Genomic DNA, 25,478 nt, shown 5'->3' with positions numbered 1-25,478 from the left:
TGCTCGACTTCCTCTGCTATGGAAATCCCCTTTACACAGTACACACTCAGTCAGAGCTCACTCATTCCTTGCTGCTGCCCCCTGCTAGCCAGACCCGAGCACTGGAGGCCTGGGAGACTGCTCACTCCTCTACAGGCACCTGGGGCAGCAATGCAGTAACAGCAGGGGGTGATAGGCACCCTGGGGGGCAGCAATGCAGGAACAGCAGGGGGTGATAGGCATCTGGGGGGCAGCAATGCAGGAACAGCAGGGGGTGAAGGCACCTGGGGGCAGCAGTGCAGGAACAGCAGAGGGTGATAGGCACCCTGGGGGGCAGCAATGCAGGAACAGCAGAGGGTGATAGGCACCCTGGGGGGCAGCAATGCAGGGGGTGATTGGCACCCTGGGGAGCAGCAATGCAGGAACAGGGGGTGATAGGCACCTGGGGCAGCAATAGGTGCAAGGAGAGCAGCTGCTATTGGGCCCAGAGCTGAGGGGGGCCCATTTTACTTGTCAAACTTACATGTGTTCAAAAATACCTAGTTATGCCCCAGCAACTAAATATCCACATTTTACATTCAAGTTGAGTGTTTTCTTCTGCAACGTATCCATTAAGCTTTTCACCCCCTCCCTGTCCTGTTTTTATGCCTGTCTGACCAGAAACCTGACTTTCTCCCCCAACAGCAGTTTTTGGGGCACATTGAGCAAGGAGCTATTGGGATTGCAGAGGATGCAGACCTACATTGCATTGAATGGGCAGGAACAGGTTACGGATAAGCTACAGAAAACTGAAACTTTGGGGTAGGTTTACTAAAGCTTCTAAAACAGGGAAGTGGTGTTGCCTATAGCAACCAATCAGATCCTGTCTATCTTTTTCTAGAATGCAACAGAGAAGCTTTAGTAAATTTTATGTCACCTGTGGAAGTTCCATGATCAGTGCATGGTTTCTCAGCGCCCTAGACACAGCCTCTGCCTACCGCCCCAATACCCACCTCCCAGCCTCACGCACTTTAGTAAAATAAAAATAATTACTCTAATGGTGCGTATACACTTGCCGATAGAGGAACGACAGTACGACTGCAACATTGTCATTCCTCATCCTGTGCTGTGCCTACACTGAACGATATGTCGCTCAGTGTAGGCACCCTCCCTCAACCCCGAACACGCCCAATCTGTCGTTATCGGCAGATTGACCTGCATGTTCAGGTGATGATTGGTGTTGGAAACGACCAGAGGGAGCGCACATCGCTGGTCGTTTCTGACATTATACTACACGATTTATGCACGATTAATGAGCGACTGAACGATTACGATGTCGTAATCGTTCATTTATATCGGCAAGTGGATACACACCTTAACCTAATGCTCCCGGCTGGTTGGCATTGCTGCAGTCCAACAACACTGATGTCTGGTGCAGAGCGTTGTCCATGCTCTGCTGCGGTTCAGGGGAAAACGTATTCGGTTTCAGAACACAGCAAAAAAAAAAAAAATCACAATAATCCAGCAGCAGACACTGTTACTGTGATTTGTCTGGGCCTGAAATGATCAAGTAGCGGTTTTTCAAAACGGTCAGTTTTCTGCTTTATTTTTTTGTGATTTACATACCAGCAGCTTTATTACAAGCTAAACAATTGGAAAACGTACATGAGAAAATGTTGTGATCGCTACTTGATAAATTGCTACATAGGCCTTGTCTATGTATTATGCCTGTGTACCTGCACGTTACATAAAGTGTCTATCTTAAATGAGAGAAAAATAATGAAAATATATACCAACTTTTCCCTCACATGCCCTCTGCCCACCAGCTTTACCCTCACATGCCCCCCTTCCGTCCTGCTTTTCTCTTACATGCCCTCTTCCCACCAGCTTTACCATCACATGCCCACTGCCTACTAACTTTTCTTCACATGCTCTTCCCCCCCTGCTTTATCCTCCCATACCAACTGCCTACTAGCTTTTCTCTCACATGCTCTCTGCCCACCAGCTTTATCCTCACATGCCCTCTTCCCACCAGCTTTACCATCACATGCCCTCTTCCCACCAGCTTTACCATCACATGCCCACTGCCTAATAGCTTTTCTTCACATGCTCTCTCCCCACCAGCTTTCTCCTCATATGCCCTCTGGCCACCAGCTTTACCCTCACATACCCACTGCCTACTAGCTTTTTTCTCACATGTGCTGTTGCCCAGCCTTACCCTCACATGCACCCTTTCCGACCAGCTTTTCTCTCACATGCTCTTTGCACACCAGCTTTAGCCTCACATGCCCTCTGCCCACCAGCTTTACCCTCATATGCCCCTTGCCTACTAGCTTTTCTCTCACATGCTCTCTGCCCACCAGCTTTATCCTCACATGTGCTCTGTCGCCCAGCCTTACCCTCACATGCACCCTTTCCGACCAGCTTTTATTACATGCCCTCTGCCCACCAGCTTTACCCTCATATGCCCCCTGCCTATGCGCCCTGCCTACTAGCTATTTTTACATGCCCTCTGTCCACCAACTTTATCACATGCCCGTAGCCTCTTTTACATGCCAGCCTGCCAGTCAGCTTTTCTCTCACAATGCCCCCTTTGCCCACGCTTTATCCTCACATGCCCCCTGCATACCAGCTTTCTTCACGTTCCCCTGTATACTAGTGTTCCTCAAATGCCCCCCTGCATAAATGCTTTACTCATATGCCCCCCCTGTATATTAGCTTTCCTAACATGCTCTTCTGCCCACTGGCGCTTCCCTACATGCCACCCCCTGCCCACTATCATTGGGCTATAAAGCTGGAATTGTGAATCCTGTCATGACGATAGGGTTGGCTTCAGGACCTATGACAGGAAGTCTATAAGCATGAACCCTTGGGATATTGGTTGGTGTAGAATCCTGTGGGTTACACCACGTCAAAACGTTTGCTAAAATGTAACCTGTAAGGCATTTTGGAAACTGGTGATGTCTACCTCTCCATGCCAGCAGCTGGCACGTAATGCGGCAGCACCTCTGTTACAATAAGACACTGCACGAGAAATTGTGCCTGATTCTGAGTCGCACACAGCAGCATTTATTGGTGGTCGCCCGTTTGCGTCTTCATGCAAATGCCTCTACAAACCCTTTCCCTTGCGTACATCCATGCGTTGGAATGTGCGCATGGAAGTCAGCGTCTGTACACACAGCAATACCAATGAGTACGTTCTAATATGCCAACATCGGTCGCTCCATCGAAACTTGCATCAGCCCGTTATTATCCAGCTGTAACCAGTTTGCTCTGGTATAGCACTTAGGGCCTCAATCAGAGGTGGGCATAATGCCAATGTTTGCGGATTAGAGCAATTTAGCTTGTACTGCGCACGTGCCAGAGTCGCACTGCGCAGGCGTCAAATTTGATTACCGTCGGAGGATTTGGAGGTAGAGTGATTGGTAGTCAGTGAGCATTTCTGGGGGTAATGGGGAGATGACGAGTCAAACGCAGGTTCGTCGCGACTGTTTTGGGGGCGTGTCTTGGCCAGTGACTGCCTCTGTGGACACAGTTGCAAAGGCTCCTGCGGCTGATTTCTGACGGGCATCCTGAGCGACCATTGAGTGGATCAATTTGTGCACCTTTGTACGCAAGCAGCGGAATACAGATGGCACTCTCAGCGTTTCCAACATTTGCATATTTCTGCAGTAACGCTGCGTACAGATCTGAGGCCGCAACCGGATTTGCGTCCACCTCTATCAGGCCCATAGCGGCTGAAAGTAAACCCGTTCGTGTGCACAGTAAGTGCCGGTAGCACCTGCAACACATTGCTGAAAAGAAAATAGCTGGGAGAGTAAGACACAGCTGGCAAACACAGGCCTTTGGGAATATAATAGCTGGTATACTGTAAGACAAGACTCCTTCCAGGATCATCGCTGTCCTTGTATAGATCAGGGAGGTCGATGCTTAACCTGACGGCGCCAATTCTGGGTTTCTCAAGCAGCTTTTATCCACATGAGTGCACTTAGCACGTGAAATAAATAACTAACCGAGGCTAGATTAAATGCTGTAATTAGAGACTGGCTTCCCTATCGGGCCGTCTCCTTGTTATTTAAAGAAATATATTTCTACTACACATACGACTGTCTGCATAAACAGTCTGCATTTGTAATGTCATAGCGCTCGCTCTTCGGAGTTACTAAGTGGTGCTATTACCAGCCCACTGTAAAGGTGCCAGATTAGTAAAACGAAAAGAAAAAAAAAGAAGTATTGCTATTTATAGCTAAAGAAAGTCACAAGCGCTCACACTTTGTTGACATTTTTTTTTTTAAATGCAGTACTACGGGCCTGATTCACTGCAGATCGCTATTGCGATGGCGTCTGCGATTACGCACGCAGTTCTGCTGCAAAAATATGCTAATGAATGCTATCGCAAATGCCATCGATAGACAAGCCCGCTACCGATATCTCATATACGTTATACCTTGCAGTCCTGCATATACATCGGGAACATCGAGTAACACAATTACAGCAAGTCAGACCTTACTTAGAAATTGCTAACCTCGTCGCAAGCTGTGTATGCCTTCACAGTGGCTAATTTATGCATGCCCATGCAACGGCGTTCAAACGGACAGACGCGCCTGCGTTTCTTCGACCTTTCCCCCTGTCACCACCCTGAAACACCCACAGCCTGTCACTCACTCTGCGATGGATTCCTATCTGCGTATGTAATCACAGTGCAAACGCAATGCTAACTCACGCACGCACACTGCGATGCATACGCATGCGCAGTACGCACCATCGGCCGATCTGCGTATGCTGTTGCAGTTCGTAATGAGGCCCTGATTCAGAGCCGGACGCTCTGACAGAGCGCTCGCTCTGAATCAGGGCCGTTCTTATCTTTTTTAAGAGCGGCCTCCTGGCCGCTCGCATAGCTGTGGGTGACCACCCACAGCTATAGCGAGCGGCCAAAATGATGGTCACGATGGTCAAGACCACCGGGCTTGCGACGAGACCCTTGTGGTAGGGTCTCGTCTGCCGCAAGCCCGGGAGTGCTTTTGGCTCTATCAGAGCCAAAAGCACTCCCACTGACAGCACTAGTGATGAACGGCTCCCGGCTCTGCTCTGCCTGTCAAAGCAGAGCAGGAGTCGGGGAACCAGGGGAAAGCCCTGATAACGCCATCTGAAGATGTCGTTATTATCACAGGGCTTTCCCCGTTATTTTTTCACAATTTATTTTTAGGAAATCTGAGCAGATCACTTTTTCAAATACAAGTATGGGAAATGTGATCTGCTTACTAAAAATATGCGAATTGATGGGCTTGAGTAGTTTTTTCATGAAAATTGCTCCAAAAGCCCTTCAATACATTTGTGATACTAAAATAATGTGAAAACACCCTTTTTTCACAATTATTTTTTTTAGTAAAAATAATATTGATAAATATGGCCTTTAGTTATGTCACCAATTTCTAGTGAACAGATAGGTTGTATTCTCAGTGATGTCACTGATTCCTAGTGAATGGATAGGCTGCATTATCAGTGATGTAATAGATTCCTAGTGAATGGATAGGCTGCATTATCAGTGATGTCATAGATTCCTAGTGAATGGATAGGCTGCATTATCAGTGATGTCACAGATTCCTAGGGGTATATTTACTAAAGTGAGAATTTTTAGAAGTGGAGATGTTGCCCATAGCAACCAATCAGTTTCTACTTAACATTTAAACTAGCAACTTCTAGAAGATAATAGCTAGAATCTGATTGGTTGCTATGGGCAACATCTCCACTTGTAAAAGCTCTCACTTTAGTAAATTTGCCCCCTAGTAACTGGATAGGCCGTATTCTCATTGATCTCGCTGGCTCCTAGTGACTGATAAGGGTGGATTCTCAGTGATGTCACTGGTTCCTAGTGAATGGATAGGCTGCGTTATTAGTGATGTCACTGGTCCCTAGTAACTGGATAGGCTGAATTCTCAGTGATGTCACTGGCTTCTAGTGCCTGGATAGGCTGATTTCTCAGTGATGTCACTGGCTCCTAGTGCCTGGATAGGCTGATTTCTCAGTGATGTCACTGGTTCCTAGTGCCTGGATAGGCTGATTTCTCAGTGATGTCACTGGCTCCTAGTGCCTGGATAGGCTGATTTCTCAGTGATGTCACTGGTTCCTAGTGACTGGATAGGCTGCATTCTCAGTGATGTCACAGGCTCCTAGTTACTGGACAGGCTCAGTGATCTTACAGGCTTTTAGCTGTCACATCACTGGGGTTTTGTAGATGCGGATCAAGACCCTTGGGGTAAGCTGTGTATGTGAAAGAGTAGTGTAAGCTTAAGGCTCCTACTCATCTAGACCACTACTAGGAGGATATGAATGGGTGCTAGTGAATAAACTGATAGAAAATAATCTTTAGGAGAACACTGTATAGAGTGGCGGATAGGTATAGGGCTCTATTACTACAATCCGCATTTACAATGAGGTTGTAGTGTGATATTTTCACCTAAATTCACATTGCAAATGTAGGAAATATCACAGGTATTTATCAAAAATCCCTTGCGGTAAAGCTCTGTCCCTGTGAATCCCTTCCACAGTCTTCTCACTGTATTTTTTGCAAAACATACAGTGAGAAGGTGTCCGCGCACGTGCTGCCAACTCGCCAGGACAACCCAGATGATAGATACTTGGGATGAATGCAGATGAAAGCACTTATACGCAGGTAGCTGGCTGTAGAGTCTGCATCAGTATGCATTAGAATGAATGAACATTGGAGGCTGAGTTGAACAGGGGAGCTGAGAGGGGGAGAGCGGAAAATACTTACCCTGTGAGAGAGCAGTGACTGCTGATACAGCAGCCTCCTCTCACTGCCTGATGTGTCGATCGGGTGCACTGCTATACAGGCGCAGCCAACGGTAGTGGGTAGATAGAAGTGTCACAGGTGGGGGCAATCGCACTGATCGCTCCTCCTCCCCCAGAGCCGCCCCGCTGTGCTTCGTGTCACCAAGGATAGTTTCTTAAGTACTTTGGGGAGAGGGGGCGTGGCCATACCTCCCATATTTTGGCCACACTCCCTCCCAGTACTCAGACCCATCAGAGCTCTCGGCGGCCCTGGAGACAGATGCACTTTGTAAACGTTTGAAACTGAAGGCTGAGTCAGATACAGGATCTGGAAACAGAGCAGGAAACCACTGCAGCTAGGAGACTGTTCTGGCAATGAGCTGGATACAGGAGATGGTTTAAATAGGGCGCTCCCAGCACCTATGGGCCGAGCAGGTCATGTGATCGCAGCTGCTGAAATCTGGTTGGCAGATTCAAGATGGTCGCACCTATGGTCTGTCGCCACGGGAACTGACAGGGCAAATGCCAGGCACACAGCAGCAGTGCCAGCACGGGTCTTAGGAATGCCAGAAACGACCAGTGATACTAGTGAATGGATAGGCTGAATTCTCATGGATAATAATTCACCCACAAGATGGCTGCTATCACCCTATGTGTGCCTCTGGCAAGGGGGCATGGCCTATTGGCATACCCCCGTATTATCACTCTGGGGGAGTGCCCAGCACTCCCGAAGATGCAGGGCTGTTCCCACTTTCCTTGCACTACTCCTCAGTGACTGGGAGCCGGGCACTAACATCACAGTGCAAAGCCCGGCTCCTGGTCACTGTGGAGGAGCCGGGATCTTGGTGTTACCCCCTCAGAGGGTGACAACCAGTGCGGTGCACACCCCCCGCACCCTGCTAGTGACGCCACTGGTTTTCAACTGACCCCAAATTTCCAGGGTCAGTTCCAGGTTTTAGCGAATTGTCCAATAAATATTTTTGCCCCTCTGGACATGTCCCTGTTTGTCTGTATTCCATAACTGCACAATAATTCCCAGTTTTCTACATGTTAGAAAACAATAGTGACCATTACCTACATTTGTTCTCTTGGCTTTTGAAGCTAATATTTGGTGAAATAAAAGACACAATGATGAATTCAGATTTAAAACAAAAACACCATTAATGTTAATGATTTAATCTGCTTTATCAGAAAACCTCCAGGTTTTCCTGCACCGGCATGCAGAGTCATACCAAGAATTGTGCCCATTATTTCAGTGATTAAGTGAAAGTTACTGTATGACAAGAGCATAGTTAAAAGGTGAAGTCACTGCAGTAGAAAATCTTTGTGTATTCCCCTTTGACAAATGCAAAGTAAATATATTGTTTGGAAAAATAAATGGGAATACCGGTATTGTTAAAATCTTGGTAATGTACAGTGAGGTTATTTAGGTGCATGCACACACTTAGGGGTAAATTTACTAAGAATCGTGTCTGGCAAATTAGCATTCTAGAGAGAGTTTGGCCATTGTTTGCATCGCGGATATTTACTAAAGTCAAGCTGGGGAGAGAATTTTCGTTTGCTACAGTAAAACTCGGCAAAGACGCTTCATTTCACCATCGGACAAGCTTGTGAAACTTTTCCCTAGTAAAGATATGATTCTGGAATTTACCAATAATCGAGTTGGAAAACACTCACCAGAATGGGCAAAACTTGTGTCCAAATTCGGGAAGCAAAGTCACCTGCCCGTGAGTTCTGCAGAAGGAATGGGATTGAAATACTGGCGGCTGTTTATCCCGACGGTGGATGCCCAACAGGATGAAGATCCCGACTGGGGCAGGTAAGTACCCTAACCCTTCCCTGTCCCCTCCCCCCCCCCAACCCTCCCTTAGTAGTGCCAAACCCTAATCTCTCCCTGGGGATGCCTCGCCCTAACCCTACCCCCTAGGGGTCCTAACCCTAATCCCCCTCCCCAAACCTAACCCTGCTAGACTCCCTAATCCTAACCCTCCCCCCTGTGACTAACGCAAAGGGCGTCCCGGACTTACCCTCGTTCAGGCTGGCATCCTCGGCGTTCCGGCATCAGGATTAAGATAGGCGTTGGTATTTCAACGCCTATTTTAAATCCCTTGCCGGGATTCCGATAGCGGGATGGAGACCGATGGCTCATAACTACATCCCCTGCAGAAACATACACAGATTAGTGTGATCAGTGTGTGTTTCTGGCTGTAAATAGGCAAAAAAGGGTTAAATGTTAAGTACATTTACATTACATTTTTCTCACCGATAGGTAGAGGCTGCATGTTCGGGTGTGTTTGGCTGCGGTCAGACACAGGGAACTCGGGGAGAAACACGATCTCATCAAAAAACTAGATTCAGCCAAAACCAGGCTTGCCTACCCTCCCGATTTGGCCGGGAGCCTCCCGATTTTCGGGTGCCGCTCCCGGCCCCCCTGGAAAGGCAGGCAAGTCTCCCGGAAGTCTCACACCCTCCCCCCTGAAAAAATAAATCCCCGCCGCGGGGGGCCCGGTGACGCGATTCGTGCAGAATCGCGCCATCGTGGCCACGCCCCCTGCTTCACAATGCCGAAAATCACGGCATTGTGAAGAGGGGGGCGGAGTCACGATGACGCGATCGTGCGGCTCCGCCCCCAGTGTGACCCAAAATGGCCACCCCGGCTCCGCCCCCAATGGCCGGCCCCACGCTATTAGCCAACAATCAGCTCCCTCCCGGAAGGCTGGAGCTGATTGTCGGCAAGTATGGCCAAAACTCGAATCCTTGTAAATTTGCTAATTTCATTTTTTCAAAACTCTCCCGTGTCCCGGCGAAGCTCATAGTGTTTGTTCTCGAGCAAACTAATGACCTCATTCAGAGTCTCTCGCTAGGGCAAGCTCGCTCGCTGGGAGCGATAATCGCACATCTGTGCATGCGAACAATTCGCAGCGCGCGTGCGCAAGTCATTCGTTGCAATCTGATTTTGCTAGCTCGCAAGGCACTTTCAGGTTGCTGCTTTGAGTGACAGATAGTGCCGTTTGTGGGTGGTAACGGGGGAAGGTGCTTGTGAACGGGGGTGTGGATGTGCGAACGCAGGCGTGTCTGACCGTCAGAATGGGTTTAATGGGTGTGCATAATTAGCAAAGTAGCGTCACTGCACACGTGACTTGGTTGTTTTTTTAGCCTGAACTGCTCGCAGTGTTTGGGGCAGCTTAGGTCAACCCCAAGCGCTGCGAGCAGCGCCGTTGGCCCTCAATGTTCACGATTAACTAGACTCTTCCCGGAGATGACGTCTGCTGTGAGTGACAGGTGAGAGGTTTTATAGTCCAGCGTACGCTAACTGCCGTCGCTCATTAAGACATAGAGGGCGTCCTTACAGCGCAAAGAGTGATCGCTTGATTTGCATACCCGGCCCCTTTTTGCAAGCGAGCGATCGCATCTTGCGAGAGACTCTGAATGAGGTCCTAAGAACAAACCCGATTCTTAGATGTGCGTGTTCTGTTTTACTCGGATTTATTCAGTTATTTTCGCCAAAATTATTGTAAATTCGGCTTAGTTCGGATTTATTTTATTGGCTATCCAAAACACGTGATAGCCGAAAGCCAATAAAATGCAGTTTTTGAGATCCGAACATTTCCGAGTAAAACCGAACCCGCACATCTCTAATTCTTAGTAAATTTACCCCTTATAATGTACTGTAGCGTAATAATTATTTTGTTAAAAAAAAAATGTCTTTGACCAAACAGTTCACAGGAAGACATCACAGAGGGTGAGGGTGTGGATACGAGGCAGCGTACCTCCCCGGCAATGGTGGCCGCGCATGTGCAGTAGCCCCAGCGGAACTACAGGCACATGGCAGGAATGGGCTACTTTCAGAGCCCCTGTCCCTGCAGGTGCCGGATAATACATTCCAGCACTAACATCACATATTGCAATGAGATTGTGGGTGGTAATATCATGCCCAGATCGCATTGCAAATGCAATCATTAATAAATGGGCCCCTGAATATGAAGTGTCACATAGATACATGTTCCAAGAAAGGGTATGTAGTCAGGAAGCCGGAGGTCGAAATGCCGACCGCCAGCTTCCCGACTGTGAAATCCAGGCATGGGACTAAGGATAGGTGTCTAAATACCAATACCTATCATCAGCCCCACGCCGAAATCCAGATGCCGCCATACCAAACATTGGTAAGCCGGCGTCAGGACCTGTTATCCGTGGGGGGGGGGGAGTTAGGTTTACAAATTCACGGGGGGACTTAGGGTTAGGTACCCCCCAGGAGGGTTAGGATTAGGCTATGGGACGGGAGGGCTAGGGTCAGGCACCCCCGGGGGGAGAGGTTAGGCACAACCCTGGGAGGGTTAGGTTTAGGGAGCGGGGAGGGGGGGTTAGGTACCCCTGGGGGGAGGTTAGGGTTAGGCACCCCTAAGGGAAGGTTTGGGGGGGGGGGGGGTTTGGATACTTACCAGGTGCCGTCGAGATCTTCATCTGTCGGACTTCCGGCGTCGGTATTTCATCTGCCGGGCTTAGGTCCGGCGGTATTTCATCTGCCCGATTCCCAAAGAAATGCTTTGGATAAATAATTCTCAAATTTAATTTATTTGTTTTTTTTTGTGGGTGGGAATAGGGCTAGATTTTGTTAGCATATTAAATAAACATAATTATATTTTCATAATATTACGTATGTGAAAGTAAAATACAACAGAGGCGTTCTCCATAGGCTTGACACCCATTTTGGGGGAAAAAAAACTGCTCTCCTTTTCTAAGAAACGTTTCTCAGTATAGCAAGTTTGGGCCTGTTTCCGAGTAGGATGCCTCTGCGACGCTTTTTCCGTCCAGCCGTGGCTGCCTGCTTGCTGTCGTGATGCAAACGTGATGATCTGCTGTCTGTCCCAATTATCCGTCTGTCTCCGTGCGCATACCCGGCCTGCCCACTGTTTTCCCATCTGCATCAACATTTGTATCAAGATTTGATACTGGGCGCGATAGATCCGTCAGAAACAGGTGCCCCCTCTGCGTCCACACTCTCCAAAAGAGCACAGAGGTCTGCCTACACGCCCAGGGCACTGCCCACATGACTGATCAGTTCCGTTAGATCACATGGTCGCCGCTCAAAAAGCCGACAGAAGGAGTGATTGGCCCGTCAATGGTCATTTGACCTTAATTACACACAGAATACAGTTATGGTGTCATCATAAACGTTATGTTTGTTAGTAGTGCAGTGTGCTACTATGCAGTCTCCAACAAAATGGTTCCTCTAAGGAAGCTTTGTTTCCTAACCAAGATGGCTGCCGATAGTGAGTGTATCTGGTGGCAACATGGTGGAGGACGGATGTCTTGCTCCAGAGGCCCCCTACATTACACTGCTTCATTCGCTGTTCCAGAGCCCTACAATATTACCATGAGAAAGGACAGTCACCGGCTGGTGAGCTCTCTGCACCCCTGCTCCACTCCATTGCTAGACCAATATAAGTATCAGTGAGTACGGCTGTACATTCACTTCTACAAATAAACCACACAGCCATGATTAAGCTACCTGTGACCATTGCCATTCACAATTTAACCGCTGGTGTGTACAGTATTCTGCTTATCCTCAAAACTGAACACACATTCCCAAGGAATGGGTAAGTAATGCTGGCTGTCGAGATGCCTCCTGTCAAAATACCGACAGCGTCATCCTGATGGTTGGTAATCCGACAGGGGTCAGGTAAGTACACTTACCCTCCCCCCTTCTCCCCCTAACCCTCCCTTTTTGTAGCCTAATCTAACCCTGCCCATCCCGAACCCTCTCCGTTAGTGTCTAAACCTAATTTTCTCCTTTTTGTGCCTAAACCTAACCCCCCCAGTAGTGCCTAACCCCAACCCTCCCCTCTAGGGGTGCCTAACCCCCCCCCCCCAAAAAAAAACCTAACCCTCCCCCCCCCCCCCGCGGCTAACACTAAGGCACCCCGGCTTACCTTCGTTCGGGCTGTTGTCCTCCTGGATTCCGGTGGCGGGATTAGGATAGGCGTCGGTATTTCAAAACATATCTTAAATCCCTTGTCAGGCTTCCAGTGTCGGGATTGAGACCGGCGGCATCGCGGCCGCCAGTCTCATAACTATATCCCCATTCCAAACAATGTTATGCGTTGTAGGTTTGGTTTCTAAGTACTTTCTTATCTTTTAATTAAATGACAAAAAAAACACAAGATAAAAAACACAAGTTCAAAAACACAATTTTTTTTTTCTCTCTTACAATCCCATTTTAAGCACAAAGGAATCCGGTGGTCCGTGTGTAATGTGTAGTACCAAAGCAAAATTTGTAAGATCAGACTGACTGAGGACAGGTGTGTTGTGACATATTTTTGGGGTGACAGTAATCGAAAGCCAGCAGCAGAGAGAGACGACTGACAGCTGTAGAGAAATGTACATAGCCGGGTCAGCCTGTGGTAAAGGAGAATGGCAAGTATTTTGTCATGTACGTACAATACAAATTTATCTGATTAGAGTCAGTGAAGGGAGACTTGGAATGGAAGGGAAAAAAAAGAGGAAGGTGGGCACACCTTATTCTGGGGGTAACATACTAGATTAAATGATAATATCACAAGTATTGCCTTGGATCAGTCACCGAGAGTGAAACTGAATAAATATAAAATTAGAGCTGACAATTTGAGAGAGCGTCACAAGGGGACAGGCAAATTATGTTGGTCTCCGTGATCTTTATAACACAAATCATGTGATCCGGTTTATTACAGATTATAACCAGCGCAAATATTTCTAAAACTGGAAGAGAGATTTTAGGAAATCCCCATGTATGTATTTCAAGTCTATTCAGATATAGAACAGTCATTACCGTAGTGCTGATCTAGCATATTGTAAGTCACAATGAACTGTAATTATGAAAATTATACTGAATTAAAATAATAACAATTAGGTATTTTGAGTATTGTTTCAATTTATTATAGGGATTAAGATTGTGCGGCAGTGATGTGCGGTCAGGTGAGCAAAGCCTTTCCTGTCATACTTAGGTATAGGGCCTGATTCAGAGCCGCTCGTAAGCGGCTGCTCGTTCGTTCTGAGCGATGTTTGCACAACTGCGCATGTGTACGGATCGTAATACGCATGCGCGAACCAGTCAGTGCGGCCGAAAATCGTTTGTTCGCTAAATAGCGAATGCCTGCTATTTTGAGTGAAAATAGCAGGCATTCGCTATTTAGCGAACAAACGATTTTCGGCCGCACTGACTGGTTCGCGCGTGCGTATTAAAATCCATCCGCATGCGCAGATGTGCGAACATCGGTCAGAATGAACGAGTGGCCGCTTACGAGCGGCTCTGAATCAGGCCCTAGGTTCCAAGATGAAATAATCAGCGCGATTTTGGCGAGTTCGCCGCTAACTCTAAAGGGCAATCAGTTATAAGACTGCTTTTGCCTTATAACCAATTACCGCTTTACCTGTAGCGGCGAAATCGCAAAATCACGCTGCTTACTTCATCTCGTAACTTATTACATAACCCCTATTGTTTTGCTTAATTGCTGCTAAAACAGGGAAAAGTAACTTAGATAAAGCTTTGTGTTACCTTTCTGTGCAGGATATGAGCAAACATGAGGTGGCAAACCAATTAGCGGCAATGAGCGTGAGGTATTGACATTCCAATCATTTCTCCTGCACCCCGCTACTAACAACAAACCAGAGTTTTCCGTGTATCCCTAATAAGGAGTGACATGTGCAGAAGCATAGTGCAAGTGCACCATACTTGCCTACTGTCCCACAAGGACCAGGAGACTCACCATTGCTTGGGTAGTTACTTCACCTTAGGGATGGACATCGAAAACCGATGGTTAGCAACCATCGATGTTTCCGATTCAATTGAAGTACTTTTTCCATTGAATACCGGAAATTCGATGGTTGCTAGCCATCAGATGCAGCATTCCGATGCGCATCTGTTGGCTGCAGGGCCGGCTCCAGGGGTCGGAGCACCCTGTGTCGGCTCTCTACAGTGCGCCCCAAATGGGGGCGTGGCCTAATTACGCCTCCAAATGACTTCAGACTGGGGGGAGCCTCACAAGCTGGGCTTCCCCCAGCCATCATTATTATCTGCCTATATTGCTTTTCTCCCTCTACTCCAGCCTCCATACATTTACCTCCTCCCTCTTTTCATACCTCATTCCCATGCCAGTCTTCAGCTGGGCACACACTTGACGATGTGTGTACCCAGCGATGCGAAGCCCAACCACGCAATATATATCGGGCTGTCGATACATACTGCACGATGCGGTGACCAAACATCCAATATGTCGGGCACCGGCTCCATCCACTATGCCAGCGTCAGCATCTGGGTCGACCCAACGTCCCTACATGCAGGCCGACGGAACGACCCCGATGGACGACCCGCAGGAGTGTGCAGTCACGCATAGTGGGTACACACTGGCATATGTGGACAATATGTTGGCCAATCAGCAGGATAGGGTGACATATCGCCTAGTGTGTACCCACCTTTCCTTTACCTGACTCCCCATTCCTCTCACCCCTCTTTATTACCTCCTTCATTCCTGTCACCTGTCTAATTCCATTATCCCCTCTCTATAACAGCCTCAGTCATTTTAGCTCGCCCCCATGTACCTGCCTCATTTCCATCATCTAGTTTACCTCTCCCTCTTGCCTGCCCCCTCCAACTACACCCTGTACTCCAGCTACTGCCCTCTATTCTCCAGACACAGGCCCTGATTCAGACCCACTCGCAAGCGGCTGTCCGCTCGCAAGTGGGTCGATGGTCTGCACTGAGCATGCGCACGACGGAGGGAGCTCCGTCGTGCGCATGTGCCAGACGCAACGAGCGAAGGAAAGTCCTTCGCTCGTTGTGTCTGATCAAAGGGGGCGTGCTGTCGATGTTGATTGACAGCACGCCCCCTTTGGTGGGCATGCCGGGGGCGTGCCTCCCTGACGGGGGCGTTCCCAAGGGAACGCCTCCCGTCAGAAGCCGGCCCACTGACATCACTAGTGATGTCAGTGGGAGTGATTTTGGCTCTGATAGAGCCAAAATCACTCCGGGCCTTGCGGTTGAAAACCTCAACCGCAGGCTCCGGCTCGCAGTTTCGATGGTCGCGATGGTCACGACCATCGCGGCCATCAAACTGCACGCTCGTATAGGCTGTGGGTGGTGACCCACAGCTATACGAGCGTCCAGGGGGACGCTCCATAGTTATGGAGGACGGCCCTCATTCAGAGCGTGCGCTCTGCTCAGAGCGTACGGCTCTGAATGAGGGCCACAGCCTCCCCCCTTCCCTCAGTCACTACTGGTGTAAAAAACACACACACACACACACAGACACACACACTGACCTCAAGGGGCAGTGAGCCAAGCAAAAAACAAGCAACCATGAAAAAAAAATAAGCAACTCTCGAAAAAAAGAAGCCCAATTCCGCTTGTTATAAGCGGACTTGCCAACTATGGGGCCGTAACTAGGGTGGTGTGACCTGTGCACGCCTGTCAATATTCCTGTTTATTATCATTCTCACTTGTAGCTTCCTCTTCTTTTATCCCCAGCATCTCCTGGCCTCCCCTATCTCTTCCCCGGCCCTTCCCCATGAGGCCATGGCCCTCTCTCAGGTGCACTATATTATGTCCCTATTTATCCCCAGGATCTCCTGGCCTCCCCTATCTCTTCCCTGGCCCTTCCCCATGAGGCCATGGCCCTCTCTCTCAGGTGCCCTATATTATGTCCCTATTTATCCCCAGCATCTCCTGGCCTCCCCTATCTCTTCCCTGGCCCTTCCCCGTGAGGCCATGGCCCTCTCTCAGGTGCACTATATTATGTCCTATTTATCCCCAGCATCTCCTAGCCTCCCCTATCTCTTCCCTGGCCCTTCCCCATGAGGCCATGTCCCTCTCTCAGGTGCACTATATTATGTCCCTATTTATCCCCAGCATCTCCTGGCCTCTCCTATCTCTTCCCTGGCCCATCCCCATGAGGCCATGGCCCTCTCTCAGGTGCACTATATTATGTCCCTATTTATCCCCAGCATCTCCTGGCCTCCCCATCTCTTCCCTGGCCCTTCCCCATGAGGCCATGGCCCTCTCTCAGGTGCACTATATTATGTCCCTATTTATCCCCGGCATCTCCTGGCCTCCCCTATCTCTTCCCTGGCCCTTCCCCATCAGGCTATGGCCCTCTCTCAGGTGCATTATATTATGTCCCTATTTATCCCCAGCATCTCCTGGCCTCTCCTATCTCTTCCCTGGCCCATCCTCATGAGGCCATGGCCCCCTCTCTCAGGTGCCCTATATTATGTCCCTATTTATCCCCAGCATCTCCTGGCCTCCCCTATCTCTTCCCCGGCCCTTCCCCATGAGGCCATGGCCCTCTCTCAGGTGCACTATATTATGTCCCTATTTATCCCCAGGATCTCCTGGCCTCCCCTATCTCTTCCCTGGCCCTTCCCCATGAGGCCATGGCCCTCTCTCTCAGGTGCCCTATATTATGTCCCTATTTATCCCCAGCATCTCCTGGCCTCCCCTATCTCTTCCCTGGCCCTTCCCCGTGAGGCCATGGCCCTCTCTCAGGTGCACTATATTATGTCCTATTTATCCCCAGCATCTCCTAGCCTCCCCTATCTCTTCCCTGGCCCTTCCCCATGAGGCCATGTCCCTCTCTCAGGTGCACTATATTATGTCCCTATTTATCCCCAGCATCTCCTGGCCTCTCCTATCTCTTCCCTGGCCCATCCCCATGAGGCCATGGCCCTCTCTCAGGTGCACTATATTATGTCCCTATTTATCCCCAGCATCTCCTGGCCTCCCCATCTCTTCCCTGGCCCTTCCCCATGAGGCCATTGCCCTCTCTCAGGTGCACTATATTATGTCCCTATTTATCCCCGGCATCTCCTGGCCTCCCCTATCTCTTCCCTGGCCCTTCCCCATCAGGCTATGGCCCTCTCTCAGGTGCATTATATTATGTCCCTATTTATCCCCAGGATCTCCTGGCCTCCCCATCTCTTCCCTGGCCCTTCCCCATGAGGCCATGGCCCTCTCTCTCAGGTGCCCTATATTATGTCCCTATTTATCCCCAGCATCTCCTGGCCTCCCCTATCTCTTCCCTGGCCCTTCCCCGTGAGGCCATGGCCCTCTCTCAGGTGCACTATATTATGTCCTATTTATCCCCAGCATCTCCTAGCCTCCCCTATCTCTTCCCTGGCCCTTTCCCATGAGGCCATGGTCCTCTCTCAGGTGCACTATATTATGTCCCTATTTATCCCCAGCATCTCCTGGCCTCCCCTATCTCTTCCCTGGCCCTTCCCCATGAGGCCATGGCCCTCTCTCAGGTGCACTATATTATGTCCCTATTTATCCCCAGCATCTCCTGGCCTCCCCTATCTCTTCCCTGGCCCTTCCCCATGAGGTATTTGAAAAAATAGGGGGGGGGGGCACCAATGCTCTTTCTGGCACAGGGCACCGAAAAGTCTAGTTACTCTCTGAACCATGGCAATGGGTGGAGGCAGCAATTACATCAGAAAAATCATATTTCTCAATTGATTAAAAAGACAATTTGCAAATATATATATATTTTTTTTACAGCACTTTGGATGGGGTAAAAAAGAGAAATGTAAACTTGCCAGCTTGCTGCAGCACTAGGGGTTAATGTTTACAGCGAGCTGTAGCTAAAACCTACAGCGGCTACACACGATCCGTCTGTTTGGCACGTGCACAGAACGGCGGCACTCATCCAAATGCGACCACCTACGTCTGATCCTTTACTTGGCGCTTACTCAATGTGGTCGGGACAAGCGGCCCTAATGTAGTAAGCAGGGACTGGAGGAGAGTGACAGCTTCTTTCTAAACTCCTCTGAAATCTCCTGTATACAAGTAGATAGGTTAGAAAATAAATAGGCAAGGATGTGTTTATTTTTCTAGTAGGAGGCAGCAGGACAATTAATAAGAATAATCTGCAAATCGCCTTATTAAGCAGCGTGTGGACTTTGCTTTTAATTTCAGGTTCAGAATTGAATACGTCCCCTGCTCTAGTTTGTTTTACACTGAAGAATGTGGAACACAGGAGAAATATATAGGAATTGGAGGAAGAGGTGTATTATCGGGGAGAACATCTGAAGGGGGATCGTGGTTTTGGCTGCGTTACTCGGTAGTAGTAATGGTAATAAGGTATGGCGTCTGCATCATCTGCGTACTTTCTCTCTCCAATGTTTTTATTGAACAATGAGCCTCAGTTTAGTGGAGCCAGTGGGTGACATTCTTCTAGCATCAGGTTTTCACATCAGGTCATGTCATGGAGAGAGTAAGGTTTAACCCCCTCCAAGTACCATCATAAAAACTGCCTATACATGTAGCACGAGATTCAGTACATTATAAGGTATCATTTATATACAGTGGCGGTCTTTTGGTGTTCCCTATTTCTGGTGCTCTGTACTATTATATATAAATATATATATATTGTAACACACAGAATGTCTTGAAAAAGTATTCAAACCCCAACAAGTCAACAGATTTGTCTGCATTACAAATGACACACAGATTGTTCTAAACAGGTTGGTTTTGGAATGTCGGCACCCAGAATCCCAGCGCCGGCATCCCGACTTGGTTACAATTCCGACACAACCATGAAAGTATACTAACCCTACCTCTAACCCTAAACCTATCCCTCCCTCCCCGCAGCCTAAACCTAAACCTCTTCCCCCCCCCAGGGCCTAAACCTAAACCTCTCCCCCCCACCACCACCGCAGCCTAACCCTCCCCCAGCCCCAATACTTACCCTTGGGTCTGACTGGTGTCGGGACTCCAGCGTTGGCATCCAGACAGCCAGGATCATACCTACATCCCGTTCCAAACTCCCAATTTATTATTGATCAGCATTTTGTTTAATTACTGTAAAATGCTGCTTGCGTTAGTGTTCAACCCCTGCAGACTGGTACTTGGCAGAACCACCTTTTGGTGCTAATTCTAAGTCGGTTGCTTCAGCGTCCACTTTTCCATTCGTCTGCGGATGTCTGCTCACTACATTATGGTAATGCGAGAATCTGCCTGTGCATACTAAAAATCTGTGCGACTGCATGTGGAAGCCTGTCCCGCCCACTCTCTTATGTCCGTCGCCATCAGTATCCAGACTTACGCCAGTCCCATGCTGTGTGCAAAAAGATCTGGCAGAAACAGGCCTCCTATCTCCGATAGAGCACGCCAGGACTCAGCAAGGAAGTCAGCCGACACTTCTATGACACAGAACAGTTCCATGCGATAGTTCCAGATGCGTTTGGCTGTTTCTGCACATGCACAGTCTCCAACGTGTTCATTTAGCGCATGCGCATTATGGGCCTGATCCAGGAAGGATCGCTGATGCCATCGCGTACGCAGGAGGCCGCATGCATCGCAGTGCGTGCGCGAATGCAACAGTGGAAGTACCGTTTAGGAGTGCTGACGGGGGGGGGGGGGAGTCGGAGAAACGCAGGCGTGCCAGAGCGTTTGAACGCCGTTACAGGGGTGTGCATAAATTAGCCAGTACGATGGCATACGCAGCCTGCGTACAGGAAAGTTAGCAATTTATAAGTGAGGTCTGACCTGCTGTAAATGTGCGAGTGGCTCCGATATACTTCGATGTTACCGATGTTTTGGCTGGATTGCAAGGTATTACGGATGAGCGAGAGGGGAAGTGGGTGCCTGCATGTTGTCCGATTGAACATATTAGCATACTTTTGCAGCAGACAGGCGTACGCGATTGCCAGAGCCGTAACTAGACTTTTTGGTGTCCTGTGCCAGGAAGAGCATTGGCGCCCCCCTCATTTTTCAAAGGGACATAATGCACCCAAAAAAGGGCCATGGCTTCATGGGGAAGGGCCAGGGAATAGATAGTAGAGGCCAGGAGATGCTGGGGATGAAATAAGAGGAAGCTACAAGCAAGAATGATAATAAACAGTAATTTGACAGGCCCAAACATCGCCCCCTGACCTGTGGTGCCCTGTGCGATGGCACCGGCAGCACTACCCTAGCTACTGCCCTGGCGATTGCAGCTGCGATCACATTAGCGATCCTTGCTGAATGAGGCCCTATGTGTCATTATCTGATAATAAGTCTGAGTCTAGATTAAGGTCAGTTGGGAGTTTCCACCAGGCGTGCATGCTGTTTGGGAGTTCATTTTCGCATCCATTCTTCCCCGCAGATTTGCTCCATGTTATTCATGATGGTTGGATGAGGCTTGTGGAATACAAGGAGTGCCACAGATTCACAATTAGACTGAGATCTGGGGCTAAATTTACTAAGGGCTTCATTCACTACCGACCGCAACTGCGATTAAGCACGCAATCGGCTGCGTGCGGTGCGGTCTGCGACGCATGCGGTCTGCGCATGCGTATGCATCGCAGTGCCTGAACCAGTCACTGCGATCGGGACTGCAATCGAAGTGACTACGCAGACCCATCGCAGAGTGATTGACAGGAAGTGCTGTTTGTGATGATCCGTAGTGAATCCGGCCCTAAGAGTTGGTTTTGCTGTCAACTGCAAACTGAGGGCCATCTACATTTATTTAGTATCTAAAAAACAGTGGACCTGATTCAGACCCGCTCGCTAGATGCGTTCGCTCGCTAGATGCGTATGCAAATTCAGGCGATCGCAAGGCATTAGCACGCCCACTACGTCTTGGCGTGCGATCGCATTGTGTATGCAGACGCCCACCAGCCTGTCTTAAGACGCCCACTTGCGCATGTCATCTCCAGGAAGTGTATGCAACCATCGGTACCATCGAGGACCAACGGATGCATACACAGCGCTTGTGGTTGACCATACCCTACCGCAAGCACTGCGAGGATTTCAATGTAAAATTCAGCCATGTGACGTGTACTATGACGCTGCCTCTTAATTATGCAAACGGCGGGCACCTCCACTCCCCCGTTTCTAGCGGCCAGCCCGTCACCACCCACAAATGGCTTCTCCTGTCACTCATTCAGCCGGGCAGTCTATGCGTGGCGAGCGAACGCACACTGCGATGCGTACGCATGCACAGAATGCAGACATCGGCTGCCTGCGTGCGAACGCTTCCTAGCGAGCGGGTCTGACTCAGGCCCAGTATTCACTAAGAACTATTTTTGACCATGAATTGAAGTCCGCCGTCAATGCCTATTGGTTTTTGTATTCTAAAAGCCCCAACGGCGTACTGTTTCCCAATAGAAGCCATTGTCAAATGCGCCTGTAAATCCAGCTGTATTTTTCTATTGGTTAGAACATGCCACATATTGTTTTACATCACAAGCCCCTAATAAAATACCCCAAACCTCCAAACCATAGATATGGTGTAGTGAAGCGGCTGGTGGTTGTTGGATAGTGGAGTTTAGGGTCTGGAGGACTGTTCAGAGAGTTGTTCTTTTTTGCAATTGCTGTAGATTATCGTCTTATTTTCTGTAGATTTGTGTCATTGAACAGATGGTTTCATTTGTGTTGTCTTGTCTGTGTTATTTGTGTGGGTGTCTGTGGTGTGTTTATGTGGTGTGCATTGCTTGTCATAGAGAATATGATTTATTATTCTGTGTTTGTCCTGTCTGTCTTTCCTGTTTTGTGTTATTATGGAGGGTGGGAGGAGAAAGAGTAGAGAGGAGCCATAGGGAGCCAGTGGTAGGTGAGGATGCGCAGTGGGTGGAGCAGGGGGCAGGAGAGGAAACCCAGCCCTCCAGAGCAAAGTCTGTCTGGTGTGACGTGCATTTACCTTATGATGATAATGTGGCCCTAGTCTCAGCGATAGCAACTAACAATGATGTGATTATGGATAGTCAGGCACATAAGGGCCTGATTCAGATTAGTACAGATTCAGATTAGTACAGTATGTAAACCCGATGGTTTATGCAGTGGTCGGACAGACCTGATTACATCAGGAAAGCTTCCCCTCCCCTCCCCGTCCGCTCCCCTCAATCCACACCGGCCAGAAGCAAGGCGGGTGGGTGGAAATTTATGTGCTGCTTAGTAAGCTGAAGCTTACTCAGACTGGCCGGTGCTGTGGATGCTGCACTCGGATCGCAGTTGCTGTCAGGAGGTGTTTGCTTCCTATAAACGCCTCCGGCAGCATTTAAATATTTGCTGGACCTTATTGCACAGCCGCTTCCTTGCAGAAGTGAGAAGAAAGCGGCAGATCTGGTCCTCGATGGTGCAGGCTGTCAAGTCCTAAGACTATGAGCCTGCTGTGTGTATTCAGAGCCACCTGTCACAGGAACTGGACGCAGGGCCATAGCTAGGGTAGTGCGGCCGGTGCCATCGCACAGGGCACCACAGGTCAGGGGGCGCTGTTTGGGCCTGTCAAATTTATGACAGCCAGGACAGCTGGTCTCGAAGCTGAAGCCTCCAGGATCCAGTAGGTAGCCCCAACCTCTCCGCACACAGAAATTGTCTCCAAACCCCCCCCCCCACTCCCTCATCTCCCTGCACATAAAAAAGGATCATCAGCTGCTCCGATGTGAGGGGTGGGTGGGGGGAGGGGGGCATTCTGCGGTGCTGCTCCTATCGGAGGGCTCCTCTAGGCACATGCCTAGTAGGAAATCTGCCACTGTGTGCCAGGAGGGAGGGACTTAAGAGCTACATTGCCTTATGAAAAAGTTTTTAATTTTTTTTATAACAAAGGCTTTTTTTTACACGATACTACACAATTGGGGGTCCATTTACTAAGCAGGGGTTCTATTCACAAAAGGCAGTATCTACTAAAGGTAATTTTGACCTTCTAAACAGTATCCCGTTGTTGGATCCCAGCGTTTTCTAATGCCCTATTTCCCCGGGATCCCGTCGCAAACCCGCCGTGGTTTACAAGCCTGCACATATACTGTATGTATTATATACATACATACATATGTACAGTATATACATTTATGCATTTCAAACTCTTCATCCACAAGGATTAAATAACTGCGGTATGTATCCATTTATTGATTGAGCCTCATTTTCACTGTGGACCTTTTATGGGTTGACAAAAAAAAGAAAGTTTCCATTTGTTGTTACCTATTTTCTCGTTTAATCATTCCTAATAACCTACTGTTCCCCTCATAAATATTTCATGATGTTAGTTTATTTTTTTCAATTCATTCATTCCCTTTAAGTCCATAATTGGACACCTCCCCAGACACCAGTAATTATATGTATTTAGTTAATGAAACTTGAATCTCCATTAATGTAATCGTATTTTTATTAAATGCAATCATGATAGCATGTGTATTAAGAACTGCCGGTATAATTATACCCATAAACAATGGGGGACTTCCAATGTGCATGATGTATTTCACCATATTGAGGACGTCCTTTCTCATACTAGTTTCTTTCTAGTATTACAGTATTTTCTCACATGCACTGAACCTCAAAATGAATTCTGATTTCCAGCACATTTTTTTTATATTTTGTAAAATACTTTTCTATATAGCTGTTCCTAATTCCTTAATTTGGACTAACCTCTACTGGCCTTGTCATTCAAGTAGTACTTTGTTCTGATTGCCAGGTGCTCTTGGCACTATTTGCGCGATTGCTTTTGAATGTTTTTATAAACTTGTGCATGTACATGTCTTTTATTCCCGGAAAAGTCTATAACAAAGACGAAACGCGTAGGGTAATGTATCCATTTCTGCTCTGCTGAGGGATAAAGGCCCTCATTCAGAGCCGTTTGCTCTGAGCAGAGCGCACGCTCTGAATGAGGGCCGCCCTCCATAATTATGGAGCGTCCTCCTGGACGCTCGTATAGCTGTGGGTCACCACCCACAGCCTATACGAGCGTGCAGTTTGATGGCCGCGATGGTCTTGACCATCGCGACCATCGCCACTGCGAGCCGGAGCCTGCGGCTGAGTTTTTCAACCGCAAGGCCCAAAGTGATTTTGGCTCTATCAGAGCCAAAGTCACTCCCACTGACATCACTAGTGATGTCAGTGGGCCGGCTTCTGACGGTAGGCGTTCCCTTGGGAACGCCCCCGTCAGGGAGGCACGCCCCCGGCACGCCCACCAAAGGGGGCGTGCTGTCAATCAACATCGACAGCACGCCCCCTTTGATCAGACACAACGAGCGAAGGAAAGTCCTTCGCTCGTCGCGTCTGGCGCATGTGCACGACGGAGCTCCCGCCGTCGTGGGCATGCGCAGTGCACAACATCGACCCACTTGCGAGCGGACAGCCCCTTGCGAGTGGGTCTGAATCAGGCCCAAAGCTCCTACTAAAAATCTCCATCCAAGAAACCTTGGCAATAGACGTTATGGGACATTGTTAATGGACTGGTAGCATACTCATCACTCCGGTGTACACTTTTGTACCTATACTAATAAATAAGCTTCTAGGAATGTTACACAATCTACTCTATACAGGTAGACAGAGGACGGCTTGAGCTGTCAGATGAGCCATTTGGTACATATGACAGTGGCACAATTGTACTTCACCATATGGGCACCATCCCTTTATTTGTAGGAATCCACCTTTCATACTTTTTGTAGTATTGTAGATGTTCTCCTGATACATTTACTAAATACATTGTTATCTTTGGCTGTTATACACCAGAATTCTGACCATCTTTTGTTATTGATCTCTCTTTTGATCTGCACTATGGCGTCCCGCTTTCTTGTCGGCGATCTTACAGATAAGTTACTGGATCACCAAGTTCTCTGGTCTCTTTTGTGGAATCTGGTTACCTTTTTCCGGTCACCTGTGCTCAGTGTCGGACTGGGGCATGATTAGTCCACCAGGGAATGCAATGGTAGGAGCCCAAGCTTAAGGGGTGTGGCTAGCCACCAGAGGGGGTGTGGCCAGCCAAAACAGATGGACTTGGCCA

At 48.6% G+C, this 25,478-nt stretch overlaps 1 protein-coding gene across 1 annotated transcript in view; it reads right to left on the bottom strand.

Moving 5' to 3' along the window:
• TRAF3 (TNF receptor associated factor 3) overlaps positions 1–25,478 on the bottom strand; it is a 120,320-nt gene that overhangs the window by 87,776 nt on the left and 7,066 nt on the right. The window lies entirely within an intron of this gene.

Source organism: Taudactylus pleione, unplaced genomic scaffold, assembly GCF_031769625.1.
Source record: "Taudactylus pleione unplaced genomic scaffold, aTauple2 ptg001628l, whole genome shotgun sequence".
In the NCBI taxonomy this organism is placed as follows: Eukaryota; Metazoa; Chordata; class Amphibia; order Anura; family Myobatrachidae; genus Taudactylus; species Taudactylus pleione.
Note: the sequence above shows the minus strand (reverse complement) of the source record. Positions and strands in the feature narration are given on the sequence as shown.